Below are 16,701 nucleotides of genomic sequence, written 5' to 3' on the forward strand. Positions count from 1 at the left end.
CTTTTTTCATACCTAAGATGTGGAGAAAATGTGTAAAACAGGAAGAAAATGTAGAGTAACCATTATAGAGGCTTTTAAAGTCATTAATTATGAGTAGAATGAAGGCATGAGTCAATGGTAGCTGTGGAATTTGTAAAAGGTTGTTGGATTTAAAGTATTTTAAATTTAGAGTCAACAAGCTTTTATGGTGAAAATATATGAGATCTGGATAATGAGAGAACAACCAATAAAACCAAGATTTCAGGCTTGAGCAACTACATGAATAATTGGGCCATATTTTAAAATAGCGAGTACTTGGCAAGCAGTGTTGGGAATGTTGTCATAGAAATAAAGACCAATTTTGATATATCATTGTTAAAATTTTTTATTTAAGAATCCAATTGAAAATACCAAGTGCCAAATGAGCTGTAAGAATTTTGAGCTTATGAAATATATCAGGAGGAAAATATAAACACAGAAAAGAACAGACTGCTTGTGATGTTTAAGGCCTCAGGATAAAGCAAATATATATATATACACACTAAGGAGTAACCATGGAGAGAAAAGAAAAGAGCCCCTGGTTTTCTGGGCATGCCAGCATTTATAGGTTAACTAGGATTGGTGAATCTCCCAAAGTGTATCTAGGGACACTTGTGGGTAAGAAAAGTAAAGATATTTTCAAGATGAGCATAACAAAAGTGTGGAATTCTCTTGACGATTTAGAAACACTAAATGAGAATTGAAAATTGGATTTTGAGTCATGCTAGTTAGTTATTTTCATAGAAGAAATATGGCATAAAGGGATGAAAACCTGACCGTGATTGATTCAAAGGCTCATGGTGGGTAAGCACTATAAGTAATTATTCCAAGAGGTCATTAGCAAAGCCCTGGAGGGAAGTCAGAAATGGAAAGTAGTAGAGTTAGCCCTAGTTTGGGAAATAACTAGTGTTACTATTATTATTGATAATGCTGAGTCAAACTAAGCCATTTTCCTGTTATGAACAAGTTCATAAATTAATATCTCATAAAGTAGTCATCATAAGCGGTTTCCTTTATTTTCATCACTGAACCATTATCACAAAACTTATTTCACTCAAACACCATCAACATGCAAATTTTGTTGGCTCCCTCATCAAACAGTGAAACTTAGCTTTTGCAGAAGATTTCTGAGAACATCAGCTCTTCCATGGGCTTCTTAATAATCTCTCATCCTTGATCCTGAGTGGTACTTTTATTTATATTCATATTTTTGGCCAAAAGCATGGAAAGATATTAATTGGCACATCTCTTCTGCTTAAGTCTAAACATACTTTAATCCTGTACTTAAATAATGATGAGCCTGACACCTGCTACTCATTCTGAAAAAAAAATATGGAAAGAGGACAAGGCCCAGCAAAATATTATCAATAGTGGCCTGCTTCCTTCTCCCCCAATCAAAAGCAGTACTCTGTGGAGCTCAGGACCAGAAGATAATACATAGTGTAGTATTTTTATATTGATATTTTTTTCATTCTCATTTCTATTCTGGCCTTTATACCATTCTCCTTTGATTAGTAGAGAAGTGTCTAAGATGCCAGGTGTTTTACTTCATGTAGACACTTTTAAATTCCACAGGTCTTAAGTAAGATCCAGTTAGAATTCAGAATTTTTCCAACTCCTGGAAAGCAATTCTCTTTACCATGTTGTGTCAGCAAAGGCCCACAGTAGTCACCACTGGAAAGCTGAAAACTGCTCAGTGTAGACCAAATTATCCTTTTTTACTTTTCCTGTGCCTATTATTGTGTGTGATAGTATATTGACTTATTGTTTTTAAGTGAATATAAAATCAGTCTCTACCTTTTAAGTGTTATATATATTGTCCTCCTTTTTATTCCGTTATTGCATTGTTTAGGTTTTCTGTGTTCTGTGTTACAAATTTATAAATCTAACTACAGAAGAATATTTCCTCATGTTTGCCTCTTTAAGATTATGTAAATATTCAGTTTTAGTGTCAACGAGCCTTTCTGTAAGTATTCACAAAGGTACAATTTGATATAATAGAAATGTTTTTTAGTTCAGTGGTGTTGAAAAAGTCTTAGGTATGAAAGTACTAGTGTTAAATGATTAACATTCCAAATCACTTTTTACAAATAAATTATTTTATGTTAATAGCAGCTTTATTTGTTTTTTACATTTATTTTATTAATTTATTCAGATTACAATACAATTGTTATTCCTCCCTCCCTCCCTCCTGCTTTTACCCTATTCACCTCCCCTAGGTCTATGACCAAGAGGGACATCCTTCTTCACTATATGGTCATAGGCTATTAAGTCTCATCTTGGTAGCCTGCTTATTCTTTCTCTGAGTGCCATCAGGGCTCCCCACCAAGAGGAGGTGGTCAAATATGGGGCACCAGAGTTCATGTCTAAGTCAGTCCATGCTCTCCACATAACTGTAGAGAATGTCCTGCCCATTGCCTAGATCAGAATAAGGGTTCGATGTTTACTACTTGTATTGTCCTTTGATAGTGCAATAGCTTGAGCACCCCTGCCCCCGGCCCCAATCCACCATCATTATGTTCTTCTTGTAGGTTTCTAGGACCCTCTTGGTCCTTCTATTTCCAAGCCTCCTATATTTGTCTTACCTAAAGTCCCAGCGGGATGTCCTCACACATATCCCAATCTCCTGGTAAGTGAGGATTTTCAATGGGACATGAATTTTGGGCTAGCGCCCAATTATAAGTGAGTATGTACCATGTGAGTCCTTCTGGCTCTGGGTTAACTCACTCAGTATGACCATTTTTAGATCCATCCATTTGTCCACAAATTTCAAATTCCTTGTTTTTAATAGCTGAGTAGTATTCCATAGTATAAATGTACCACAGTTTCTTTATCCATTCTTTAACTGAGAGACATTTAGGCTGTTTCTATGTTCTGGCTATTATGAATAAGGCTGCTATGAACATGGTTGACCATATGTTCTGGTTGTGAGGAGGAGCATCTTCCAGGTATATTCCAAGGAGTGGGATAGCTGGGTCTGGAGGAAGCCCTATTCCCAGTTTTCTGGGATAGCACCAGATAGATTTCCAAAGTGTTTGTACACGTTTGAATTCCCACGAGCAGTGAAGGAGTGTTCCTCTTTCTCCACATCCTTGCCAGGATGTGGTGTCACTTGAATTTTTGATCTAAGCCAATCTGATGGGTGTAAGATGGAATCTCAGATTCCTTTTGATTTTCATTTCTCTGATGAATAAAGACGTTGAGCATTTTTCAGCAATTCAATATTCCTCTGTTGAGAATTCTCTGTTTAATTCTGAGCTCCATTTCTCAATTGGGTTATTTGGCTTGGTGGTGTTCAATTTGTTGAGTTCTTCATATATTTTGGATATTGGACCTTTGGCAGATATAGGGTTGGTGAATATCTTTTTCTAGTCTGTAGGCTGTTGCTTTGTTCTGTTGACAGTGTCTCCTGCCTTACAAAAGCTTCTTAGCCTCATGAGGTCCCATTTATTAATTGTTGACCGTAATGCCTGAGCTGTTGGTGTTCCGTTCAGGAAGTTATCTCTTGTGCCAATGTGTTCCAGCCTCTTGTTTTCTCCATCCATGTTTATTGAAAGTGTCTCTGGATAGAGTAGTTTTGCCTGGCATCTGTGGTCTCTTAGGGCTTGCAGGACCTCTGTCCAGGCCCTTCTTGCCTTTATGGTCTCTGCTGTGAAGTCTGGTGTAATTCTGATAGGTTTGCCATTAAATGTCAATTGGCCCTTTTCCCTTACCACTTTTAATATTTTTTTTTTATTCTGTATATTTTGTGTTTTAATTATTATGTGTTGGGAGGATTTTCTTTCCTGGTCAATTCTATTTGGTGTTCTGTATACTTCTTTTATGTTTATATGCACCTCCTTCTTTAAATTGGGGAAAATTTCTTTCATGATTTTGTTGAAGATATTCTGGTCCTTGGAGCCAGGTGTCTTCTTTTTCCTCAATTCCTATTATCCTCAGATTTTATCTTTTCATGGTGTCCTTGATTTCTTGGATGTTTTGTGTCAGGAATTTTTCAGATTTAGCATTTTCTTTAATGGTTGTTTCAAGTCATGGTATCTTCTACTGCCGAGATTCATTCCTCTATCTCTCAAATTCTGTTAGAGAAGCTTAGGTCTGTATTACTTGCCTGCTTCTGTGAGATCTTTTGTTCCTGTCTTCTGTCTGTTTTTATCATTGTTTCCATTTTCATCTTAAGATCTTCAACCATTTTATTGATTTTCTTCATTTGATTGTTTGTATTTCCCTGAGTTTCTTCCAGTAACTTTCTATGGGCCTTCAGATCTTGAACTGTTTTACTGATTTCTTTCATCTGATTGTCTTTTCCTGGATTTTTTCCAGTGCCTCTTTATAGGCCTCTTTAATGTCTTCAATCTATTTGGCTACATCTTCCTGCATTTGTTTTTGGATCTTATTAGTTTCCTCCATTATCATCTTCAGTACTATGGATTGCAGGTCATTTTCTTGTGTTTCAGTTGTGTTTGGGTTCTCAGGGTTTATTTCATTGGGTTATTTGGGATCTGGAGATGCCATATTTTTTTGGTTTCTGTTGTTTATGGTTTTGTGCTTATGTCTAGTCATCTTACTGTCTCTGACATTGGGACCCTGATCCACACTCTCTGTTCCACCTGGGCCAATGGGCCTACAGATCAGCCAGAGAGGGAGACAGATGGGGGACAGGTGTGGCATGCACATAGGCATGTCTGCTCGGCAGTGGGAAGCATTAAAATTGTGGCTGGAGGTATGTCTGCAGCTGCCTGGGACCTTGTGTGGGCCCTGGGTCTCTTCGTGGACTGGCAGGCCTTATTTATGCTCTCTGTTGCCCCTTGTACCAGCGTGCATGCAGATGGCCAGAGAGGAAGACAGGGGTCAGAGTTGATGCCAACACCCTTGGCTCTGGGTTTTGGTTTCGTGCTCCCGCTACCACCTGTTTTCCTGTGTTTTTCTTGGACTAGCAGCTCTAGCCTGGAGTTACACTGCCCACAGTTAAGTCTCAGATACCAAGCTCCTGGTTATCAGTGGCGGGAGCCTGTCCAGCTGCTGAAAAGTGTGCATCCTTCCTCCATAGTCTTATATTAGAACACTTCGGTGTGCAGTTTTAGCACTGTGTCTCGGGTATGTATCCATAGCTGCCTGGTCCCCTGTGAGGTTCCCTGTGTGGGCCAGGAGGCCCACAAATGGTCTGGGTGGAAGACACGGGTTGCAGGTGAAGCCAACACCCTCGGCTCTAGGTTTTGGTTTTGCGCTCATGCTCACCTTGACACTGGCCCCTGGGGCTTTCTCGGGAATAATGGGTCGTTCTGGGGTCAGAACCACCCGTTTTCCTGTGTTTTTCCCTTGCGCGTAGCTCCAGCCTGGTTATCAATGGGGGAGTCTGTCCTGCCACTGGGAAGTGTGCACCCTTCCTTAAAGTTCTTAGAACAGACAAGCTGAGTGCTCAGCTTTAGTGCTGTAGCTGGAGGGTGTATCCACATCTGCCTGGTTCCCTTCACGGGCTTTGGGTCTCTCTGTGGACTGCTGGCCCAGATCCATGTTCTCCATTCCCCCTGGACCTAGTATTGTCCAGATCTTCCGGACACCTCGCCAAACACCTCTGCAGGCAGGACCCTGCCTGCGTTCCCAGACACCTGCTTCAGCATCTGCCGCTGCTTTGCGGTGGATGCTTCTGTGGTTGCTCTCCAGGAAGTCTATGATCTCATGCGAGTTCAGGGATGCACAGATTTTCTGTAGTTTATTTCTTTCAAACTGTGGAGTTCTCCCGCTGTGGTAGAGCGGGAAGTATGGTGTTCCTGGTTAAGGAAATAATCCAAATCCCTGACTCGATTACTCTGGCTTCTATACAAGGTCCACCCCGCTCACCACCATCTTGGAATCTACAAATAAATTATTTTAAAATACTTGTACATGTTCAAATGTTTTAATATATGGGCATTTTATTACTTAATTATATCTTCATATTCGAGAGTACAATATAACCACAGCATTTTCTCCTCTTTGTTCCTCCTTCCAAAACCTGTCATATACACCTCCTTAAACTCTTTCAAATTTCATTAATTGTTGTTATATACATATATGTATATACATATATATTCCTAAATACCTAAATACAATCTGTTTAGTCAATATAATGTTATGTGGCTGAGCACACCAACTGATCAGCCATGAATACTGTATGGATGCTAGAATTATCCCATTATTCTTGCCAAAGGCTGTTGCCAGTAGAAAATAAGAATTACTCTTAAGATAATGTAAAACCTTTTAAAATAGTATGTATATATTTTATTTACACATAATAACTAATTGGTAAAGGATTTTGACACTGATTTATGACTATATTCTAACTCTTACAAAAATGTCTCTTTCTAAACAAATGCATGTGTACTTTAAGTGGTACATTCAATTTTATTTGTACTATTTGTAAATATAAAATAATTCAATTCTCAACATTATCTTTAATACTTTGTGTATCAGTAATAATTCTGGCATCAAAATATTGCTGATTTGCCAAGATACATAATATCACAAAATCATAAAATTGTTATTAGAAGCATTGACTTAGAGATCATGTTTATTAAATTTCTTAAATGTTCTTGAGTGTGTAAATATAAAAATTGCTTAGAATTATACTTTAATAGGCTTCAAAAATGCTTTTCAAGTGTTTCAGTACAGTACATTGCTGTTTGTAAAGCCAGAGTAATGTGTAACAGCCATACATATATAGGACTACACTTTTGGATATAAAATGCTACTTTCATGTGTCATTCTTTATTCATTGAATTTGTATAAGATACTGATGAAGTTCTGCTGCTTCCCCGAATAAAAGCATGATACAGAGATGTCCAACTTACTGAACAACCAAAGTAACCTTATATTAAGCCAAGATTTGCTCTTTACATACCTTTTTCTTTATCACAATCTTGGTGTTCATATTCTTTTGATCTCTATCCATTTCTTATAAAATTAGGTCACATTTTACTTTAAACTTATTAGAATGATTTCATTGTTTTATAACTGGAAATCATGAAGCAGTTCCTGTGAATCTTTTCAAATATTTTTGGAATATGGCATACTTCTTGGAAACTTATTTCAACTACTCTTGGCAGGGAGGTTTTTTATTTTATTTTATTTTATTTTTTTCTATTCCTTATTCCCGATTGTTTCCTAACCAATGTTTGTATTTCTACAGATCAGTTTATATCCCATCTGTCATTAAAAGCTTTCATGATTAATACTGGTCACGGTCATAGCTCTGTCTTCTAAAAACTGTCACAATTATTTGGATAAATTTTGAGAGACATCCCTATATTGCTAAGCATACTTTGGAAAGTTTTTGGTATCTCTTTTCTCTAAGTAAGTTATAATGTTGAAAATATCCAGAGGCTTTTCCAGGTGCATGCATGTGTATATGCTTGTATATATTAAACATATGAAAATATAGAGTATTTACTTGTAAATATTTTGTTGAAAGAACCCAAAGGAATTTCTCTAACAAATTATTCATATACAATCTGGAGTTTCAACATTATCTATTTATCATTCCCTAGTATGCTTTATAAATTCACAAAAGACAAAATGTGAAAGGTACACATTAGTTAGTAGCATAATGGCTGACATTGAACTAAGATAATTTATTTCTGCTTAGACAATTTAAGAAAGGATAATCATTTTTCAATAGTTTTTATGGCTTAGATTTTCATGTGCCTTAAAAGGATGTGAGAGTTGTGATATACCAGTAAGAATCACTATAGCTATATAGAATAATTTTCCTGACTGTCTGTTGGTCTGTTAGTTCTATGAAGCTTGGAAACACATTGTAAAAGAATTGGACTAACTCACAGGCTCATAACAAAGTGACAAATCTTCTGTTTCTAAGAAACAGGAAGATACTCTAAGTATTTGAGGGACCAAATTCCAGTCAAAAAGCCTAAAACTTCATTTTTGCAATTAGTAATTTTTAACATTGTATATTAATATTTAATATTTGAATTACAACTTATTTACCAATTAGCAACATATTCAGATAAACACTTTACTCATTTTTTTCACTTGAGTCCAGCAGGAACAAGAAAGTGTACATAAAAAACAACTAGACAAACTCAGTAAATAAAGTGATATAAAGTATATGGCCTTTGGCAGGCTTCAGTGATGCAGTGAACGTACTCCCTGTTAAATCAAACACATCCGGCCATAAATTATTTAGGTAACTGCTTTTGCATCTACTGCCTGAGAGGTAGCACTGTGCACTTTCATCTGTTCTTCTGAAATAGTCTCATAACTAGCCTCTCACTTTTGTTTGATTAGCAGAAGGATCTCCAAAAATGTTAAATCTGACCACTTTCTTCCCTCAACATGTACTTTTCAGTGTCCTTCAGCCTTGCGAATTTACTTAAAATAATTTTAATGGTATTCCAAGTAAGCTTTGTTATATAACTCAGTATCTTCAGGCACTGTCAAACGATTTTTCTCATTATTTTAGGAAAGACCATGCTAAACTGTGGCATCTCCTAAATGTGACACACAGAGTTATATTTCTGTGCCTTTGTTTGCCTTTCGTCTTAGCCTGCTGAGCCTTTTTCTCCTCAACACCAGGCACATGCAGAAGTTTGCCTCAATATTTAGCACAAGAAACAGATTTGTCAAGTCTTTTTTTTTTTTGCCTATCAATATTCTCAGGTTAATGTGATCAGATAGCACACTGCATCCAGATGGACAATGTTTAATATAGTGGTAAAAATTAATCTATACTTGGACATGTTTGTTAACCTGCTCTGTACAGCTGACCAGCTCAGGGCCACAGCTGTACATGTTTCAGTTCATCGTATCTTAACATCCGTTGCTAAGCCAATACACTTCATGTATAAAATGATAGGAAACTAAGTTGATTTTAGTGTAAATGGAGCTTTCAGGAGGAAGAATAAAATTAAAATCCGAGAGTGCTCTGATTCCTAAATTATGATCATATATAAAGAAATTAGAGCTTCAGTATTTTGTAACAATTCTGAAAAGGAAAAATCTTGTGTGAGGAGAAAATATACCAGGTTTTCTTTGGTGCTGTTTATTCTCTCACTATAGACCTTATCGAGTGGGTCTTGAATGCAGGCAGAAAGAGGTTGTTTACTCCCGTGACATTTTTCCCACTATTAAATCAGAGGGCATGGATTTCCAGGCCAGTTGCTATATTGTAGCTCACAGCTGGGTAAGATGGCTGATTACTTTTCTCCTCCAGCAGCCTGCATGGCAATATTTAGCACCACCAGGCTAGCCAGTAAGAATGAAGTTTCCTGGTGAATTCCAGCTTGAATTCTTCATGATCCACAGATTTACAAGCATGTGGAGTCTACCACAACAGGGCAACTTCTGAAGGAAAACCAAAAGCATTAGTAAAGAACTGTGGTATTTAGGAGTCTAAGGGACCACAGTGGTCAACAACATCAAAATAAGTGAACTATTCCTTTCCCTGTTAGCTTGTGGTTTCTAGCTGGGTCACTGTTGCTCTGGCATAGGCTAACTACATTTTTACTCTTTGTGCTTATGTGTATACACGAGTCTTAAGAAGAATCTACAGGGCAAGGGGTGATGGTGCATGCCTTTAATTCAACTCCAGGGAGAAAGAGGCAAGTGGAATTCTGTGAGTTTGAGGCCAAGAGTTTGAGGTCTACAGAGTGAGTTTACAGATAACCAAGATAGTTATTTTGAGGCCTGCTTCTATAGCCATTTTTTTTTCCAGCTTACCAGCCTCGTCATCTCAGCTTGTTGCCCACATAAAAGTATTTTTGTACAAGTTAACGTCAACCATAAGTTATGTTCATGTTCAATGAGAAACTCTGGCCTTGTTGTTTTAAAAATTGTGCAACCATAATTACAGCTGGCCCTAGCTGCCAGACACATATTCAAGGTTAGCTAGAACTGCTTGTCTAGTTAGCAGAAATAACTTTAGCTAGAGCTGACCACCCTGTTCCTCTGTTCACCCCCCCCTTTATGACCTAATTGTGGTTTTTACCTTTATAAGCTGACTCTGAAGAACGTTCAACATCATAGTTCCAGCTCCAGAGTATGGACTGTGTGCCTGACCACAATCAGTCTTGGGTTATGTTTTCAATAAGCCATCCATATCTGACTGAGTTCAGTCTCTGAGTGGTTTATGTAGATTTCTCTTGACCCCAACAGGTTACACTTAGAAACCCTGTCTTGAAATGATGACACACACACAAAAAAATAGAAGCATCTACAGTAGTAGTTTCCCACATAACTTATGAGAGGGTTTTCAGTGTGACTATCTCTCCCTGTACTCCCTCTGCTTTAAAGCACATGGAAATTCTCCTGTAACACATTAAATACTGAACTTTCTGTTGTTACTTTCAAGTTTTGTAGGTTACAGAGCACTGATTGCAATCAGAAAACCCACTGATACTCTTAACATACTATGTTATGAAGTTCAATGTTGCATGAAAAGCAAGCATGTAGGGATGTGCTTTATGAACTCATTGGTATAACCAATTGAAGTAGACTAAAACAACATGAAGGGTTAAATTAAGGTTCTTACAAGTAGGGCCAGCTAGAAAAGTTCATCTTCCGATGAGCTGTACTTGGTTCATGCTGGGCATCAATAGAATGTTATTCTTTGCTCTGATTCATATATTATTTCCTACACCAATTTTTCTCAGTTAACTTTCTTAATTACTCTACTACTTTCTTGTTAAGTGACTTGTTCTTCCATGCCTCTATCTTCAATATTTACTATTTAGCATAGAAATGAAAAAAGCATTTATTTTAATGCTTTGGATATGAAAAGATATGTTAAAAGGACAAAAGATGAAGGATAAGAAGGATAGTTGTCTAAGACTACGTATCAGAAAATAGAACCTTACTTTCTGCCACACAGAGTTCCTAATTTTTTCAAGTTAAGACACTTTGATGCCAAAAATCTGAATCCCACCAACCAAATTATTCATAAGCCAGATGTCATTGCTCTTCAACTAATTCTTGTTTTATTTCTTCTTATTATTCATTCCCTTTTTAGAAATATTAAAGTCATGGTGGTTGTCTGTGTTAAGTTCTGGGTCTTGATGGACAAGTAAATCAGAGATAATACCTTGTGGACAGTAGGAGCAAGGCCTGGCTAATGGGAAGAAGGGAGAATGGCGCTGTTAACTATCACATCAGTTGCTGTATAATGTTTAAAACAGCTTTTAAGTAAAACTATTGATGTTTTCAAATTATTTTCTTAAATCTTAACATTCATCTTATTTTTGAGAAGAGAAGTGAAAATTCTTGTTCTAAAATACATCGAAACTTTGTGCAGCATAGAAAAAACACTGGCCCTAAATTATGTATTACAGATGAATCCCAGATCTAGAATGGTTATAAGCACTTTCCTATCCATTAGTGAGCATAGAACATATTTCTAAAGCTTTTGATGGTATTGTTAGTAGTTGGCTTAAAGATAGAGCCTTCAATGGGCTCTGTCCCTAGAACATGGAAAGAGCATAGCTCAGGATAGCCTCTGTCCCCTTGTAAGTGATTCCTGACAAGTGATACAGATGAATACTTTGCCTCCAATAGATGCGACCCTAGATAGTCACCTGGGTTTAAGAGTTCCCACACTTCAGCCTGTACTAGATAGTTTTATGTCTACTTGACACAACCCAGAGTCATCTGTGAGGAAGGAACCTCAATTAAGAAAATGCCTTCATAATATTGGGCTATAAGCAAGCTTATAGAGCACTTTCTTAATTAGTAATTGAAGGGGCATGCCCAAGCCCGTTTTGACTGATGCCTTGCCTGGGTTGCTGGTCTTTCTCTAATAAGAAATTAGGATGAGCAAGCTATATGGAGCAAGCAAGTAAGAAGCACCTCTCCATGGCCTCTACAGCAGCTCCTGCCTCTGTTCCTTCTCTGTTGAGTTCCTGTCTTGGCTTTCTTCAATGGTGGACTACATGAGGAACTGTAAGCCAAATCAACCCTTTCTTTCCTATGTTGCTTTTGGTCATGGTTTGTCATCACAGAAATAAGAACAGTGAGACACAGCCTAACTCTCAGGTTTTTTTGCAACATCTATCAGTTTTTCATGTATCCAGAATATTATATTGCACTCTGATTTTTATGTCAATGATACATTCATTTTACTGTCTGTGTACTAATTCAACTTTTATTCAACTCTTTTACCTTAATAGTTAGTGCATATTTATATTATTTTACTTATCTACTGATATTTTATTATAAGCTATTATACTTTTGTTTGCACAATTTGCATTTAAAAACGCACATGGCACTTTTTTATGAAAACACACTTCAACCTTCATCAATGTATTTTTATCTGAATAAAACATTATTTTAAAAATGTGATTTTATTTTCAAGAATTTATGCTTATATTTTGTATTTCAAGGTTTTTTACCTCTTTAATGCCTGTGGTTAAGCCTATCACATTTCTTGTAGTTTTAGTTAAGAAACCCTGCTTTCTAATTATTATTAGTGGTTATCATGATTAGATATTTAATACATGGATCTAAATAGTATTTTCTTTAGTTTTACATAATGTTTATGAGGAACTAGAACTTGATAAATAGAACATTAAAATAGTTTTGACTTTGAACACTAATGAGCAGTAATAGTAAGTTGATTTCTTACTTCACTCCAAAGTTATACAGTTTTGTGGTAAGAAATCTCAGCAGCACCATTTTTCCTATTTTACTTAGAACAGAAATTAGTTGATGGCTCTTGCAGTAGTAGGAGTGGGGAAGGATTCCGTTTTCTTTAAAGGACTGACTACTGGAAGCTTGACCATGCTCCAGTGAGTATATGGGCAATAAAATTTGGACTTGGATTTTTTCTTTCTCTTCTTCTTCTTCTTCTTCTTCTTCTTCTTCTTCTTCTTCTTCTTCTTCTTCTTCTTCTCTTTTCTTTCTTCTTTCTCTTCTCTTCTTTCTTCTTCTCTTCTTCTTCTTCTTCTTCTTCTCTTCTTCTCTTCTTCTTCTTCTCTCTTCTGCTCTCTCCTCTCCTCTTCTTCTTCTTCTTCTCTTCTTCTTCTTCTTCTTCTTCTTCTTCTTCTTCTTCTTCTCCTCCCCTTCCTTCTCCTCCTCCTCCTCCTCCTCCTCCTGCTCCTCCTCCTCCTTTTCTTCTCCTTCTTCTTCTTCTCTCTTTTTTTGTTGGGGAGGTAATAAAGGTTGGGGGTAGCTGAACCTGGGAAGACTGGGAAGTAAATATGATTGAGGTGTGTTATATAAAACTACCAAATATTCAGGAAAAATATCATGTTAGAAAAAAAAAAAAAGAACTACAGTGGTTCTTATTTCTCTATCATATTATGAGTTCTGTAGGATCTTTGTGCCCTGGTCACTCACCCAGCTCACGTTTTATCGCCTGTACTTAAAGGTCACTTAAACTGCATGTCTTGTAGTAATGCATTACATACTTGGTTTTCTGCTTTTTTCCACACCCAAGTTAGAAAGCCTTTAATTACAAGAGTTATTCATTTTATGACTTCAAGTTGCATTTGTATTTATCTAATACTGTATACTGAGTTGAAATGGACTTCTTTCTGGTGAAGCTCTCTATTAGGACAAATCTTTTTAATAGTCAGTAGGAAAACTTTATATTCTTTTTCTTGCTTCTATATATTGTAAATAATCTTCTAGTACATGTAAAGAGATAATCAATTAGTTTTTTCTTTCAGTTTGTTTATTTGATGGATTACAGTGATGGGTTTCCATATATTGAACAACCTATGCATGCCTGGGATGAAGCCTACTTCTTCACAATGAAAGATATTTTTCATGTTTTCTTTAATTCAGTGTGTGAGTATTTTATTGAGTACTTTTGCATTTATGTTCATAAAAGAAAGTGGTCTGAAATTTTATTTCTTTTTTGGGTCTTTGTGTGGTTTAGGTATCAAAGTGACTGTCGCTTCATAGAAGGAGTTTGGTAATGTTCCTTCTGTCTCTATTTTGTGGAATTCTTCAGAGAGAATTGGTATTGCATCTTCTCTGAAGGTCTGGTAAAAGTCTGTGCTAAATCGATCTGGTCTGGGCTTTTTTTGGATAGGAGACTTCTGATCACTGCCTCTATTTCCTTAGGAGATATAGGACTATTTAATTTGTTTACCTGATTTTGATTGAAATTTTGCAAGTGATTTGGAGCAAGAAAATTCTCAATTTCATTTAGATTTTCAAGTTTTGTGGCAAATAGAAGTTTGAAGCAAGACACAATGATTCTTTGGATTTCTTCCATGTCTGTCCCTATGTCTCCCTTTTCATTTCTGACTTTGTTTTGAATTCCATCTCTCCCTCTTTTAGTTAGTTTGGCTGTTGTGATTTTTCTCAAAGATCCAGCTTTTGGTTTCCTTGATTCTTTGAATTGTTCTCTTTGTTTCTAATTTATTGCTTTCTGTCCTGATAATTTCCAGCCATCTATTCCTCTTTGGTGTGTCTGCTTCTTCTTCTTCTTCTTTTTTTTTTTTTTTTTCCTAGAGCTTTAAGCTGTGCTGTTAAGTTGTTATTATAGGAATCTCTCCAATTTCTGTATGAAATTACTTAGTGGTATGAACTTTTTTCATATCACTGCTTTTGTTGTGTCCCATAAATTTGGATACATTGTGCCTTTATTATCATTGAATTCTATGAAGTTTTTAATTTTTTTTTTTTTTTTTTTTTTTTTTATTTTGTCCCTTACTTAGAGGTCATTGAATAGGCAGTTGTTCAGCTTCCGTGAGCTTGTGGGATTTCTGTTGTTTTTGTTGTTGTTGAGTTCCAGCTTTAATCCATGGTAGTCTGTTAAAATGCAAGGGATTATTTCAATCTTATTTTAACTGTTGAGGTTTGGATTATGAACATGTATATGGTCAATTTTGAAGAAGGTTTCTTGAGGTGGTATTCTTTTTTTGATTGGGTGAAATGTTCTGTAGATATTGGTTGGGTCCATTTGATTCATGCCTTGACGTCCATTAGTTTAATTGTTTTGGCATTTATTTTCTGACCACTAGTGATTTGTTCCTACTTTATTGATGTTGATGCTGGTAGAGCACATGTTTTCTGTCATTTGGTTTTGCAGATGTGGATTACTTATTTCCTTAGTTTTTCTGGGTAAAGTTATCCTCTTTAGTTTGGAGTTTTCCTTCTAGTGTCTTCTGAAGGTACGGATTTGTTATTACATATTGTCTAAACTTTATTTTGACAGGGCATTTCTTGTTATCTACACTATTGTGATTCAAAGCTCTGCTGGGTATAATAGTCTGGGTTGGCATCTGCGTATGGTCTCTTAATGTCTGCATGACATCTATCCAGACCCTTCTTGCCTTCATTGTCTCTGTTGAGAAGTCAGATATAATTCTGATAGGTTTGCCTTTATATGTGACTTGGCCTTTTTCTCTTGTACCTTTTAATATCCTTTCTCTGTTATTTATATTTAGATTTCTGGTTATTGTGTGGCCAGAGAATTTTATTTTCTAGTCCAATATATCTGGAGTTCTGTAGGCTTCTTGTATATTTCTGAATATTTCTTTCTTTAGGTTGGGGTAGTTTTTTTTATGATTTAAAAAATATTTTCTGGGCATTGGAGCTGGCAGTCTTGTTTTTCTTCTATCCCTATTATTCTTAGATTTGTCTTTTCATAGTTCCAGATTTCTTGGGTGTTCTCTGTCAGGAGTTTTGGATTTAACTTTTTCTTTAACTTTTGTATCGATTTCCACAGTCACAGCTTCCTTTTCCTGAGATTCTTACTTCCATCTCTTATATTCAGTTGGTGAAGCTTGTTTCTCTTGATCCTGTCCTCTTTCCCAGGTTTTCCACTTCCAGGAAGATCTCAGATTGTTCTTTCTTCATTGCTTCCATCTACATTTTTAGGGATTGAATCCTTTTTATTCATTTCCTTCTCTTGATTGATGCAATTTCCTGTCCTTCACTAATTTCTTTATTCCTGCTTTTTTTCTTTACTTTCTTTTGTTTTTACTTATTTTTCTTTTGTTGAAAATAGATTTTTTTCACATATAATATATCCTGAGTATCATTCACTCTCTCTCTACCTTTCTCAATTCTCTCCATCTCCTCTCCACTTTCTGTTTCTAATAGAAGACAAACAGACTTCTAAGGGATGTATATGTAAAACATTGGGAGATATATATATATATATATTATATATATATATATATATATATATATATATATATATATATATATATATTTACATTGGAATAAAAGAAAACACATAAACCCACCTAGCTAATGGTGATACCACCTACAATACATTGGGCCCTCCCAAATTAGTTCCTGACTGGCCAATTGGCCAATTTTATGAAGGTATTTTTTTTAATTGTGGGTCTTTCTTCTTAGATAGCCTGTATCAAGTTGGCAAAAAAATATGTAAAGAAACAAAGAAAAACAATCAATAACAACAACAACAACAACAAATTCCAAAACAACAACAGAAGTCCCCTAAAAAAAAAAAAACAAAAAAAACAAAAAAACCTCAACCAGGACAATACTCTTCAGCTACAGTTATAAAGACAGCAAAATACAGGTGTAAATAAATACATTAATTAATTAATTAATTAATTAACAAACATGCATATCTTTTTGTAAGAGTATTACTTAGCTTTTTATATTTCACAACTTAACATCTGATGTACATATTTACTCTTTTATAGTAAATTTTGTCATGATATTGAATATCACTATTTTTCTGTAGTCATACTTTGCTGATGTTAATTTTTT

Source organism: Acomys russatus, chromosome 6 (genome assembly GCF_903995435.1).
Source record: "Acomys russatus chromosome 6, mAcoRus1.1, whole genome shotgun sequence".
Taxonomy (NCBI): Eukaryota; Metazoa; Chordata; class Mammalia; order Rodentia; family Muridae; genus Acomys; species Acomys russatus.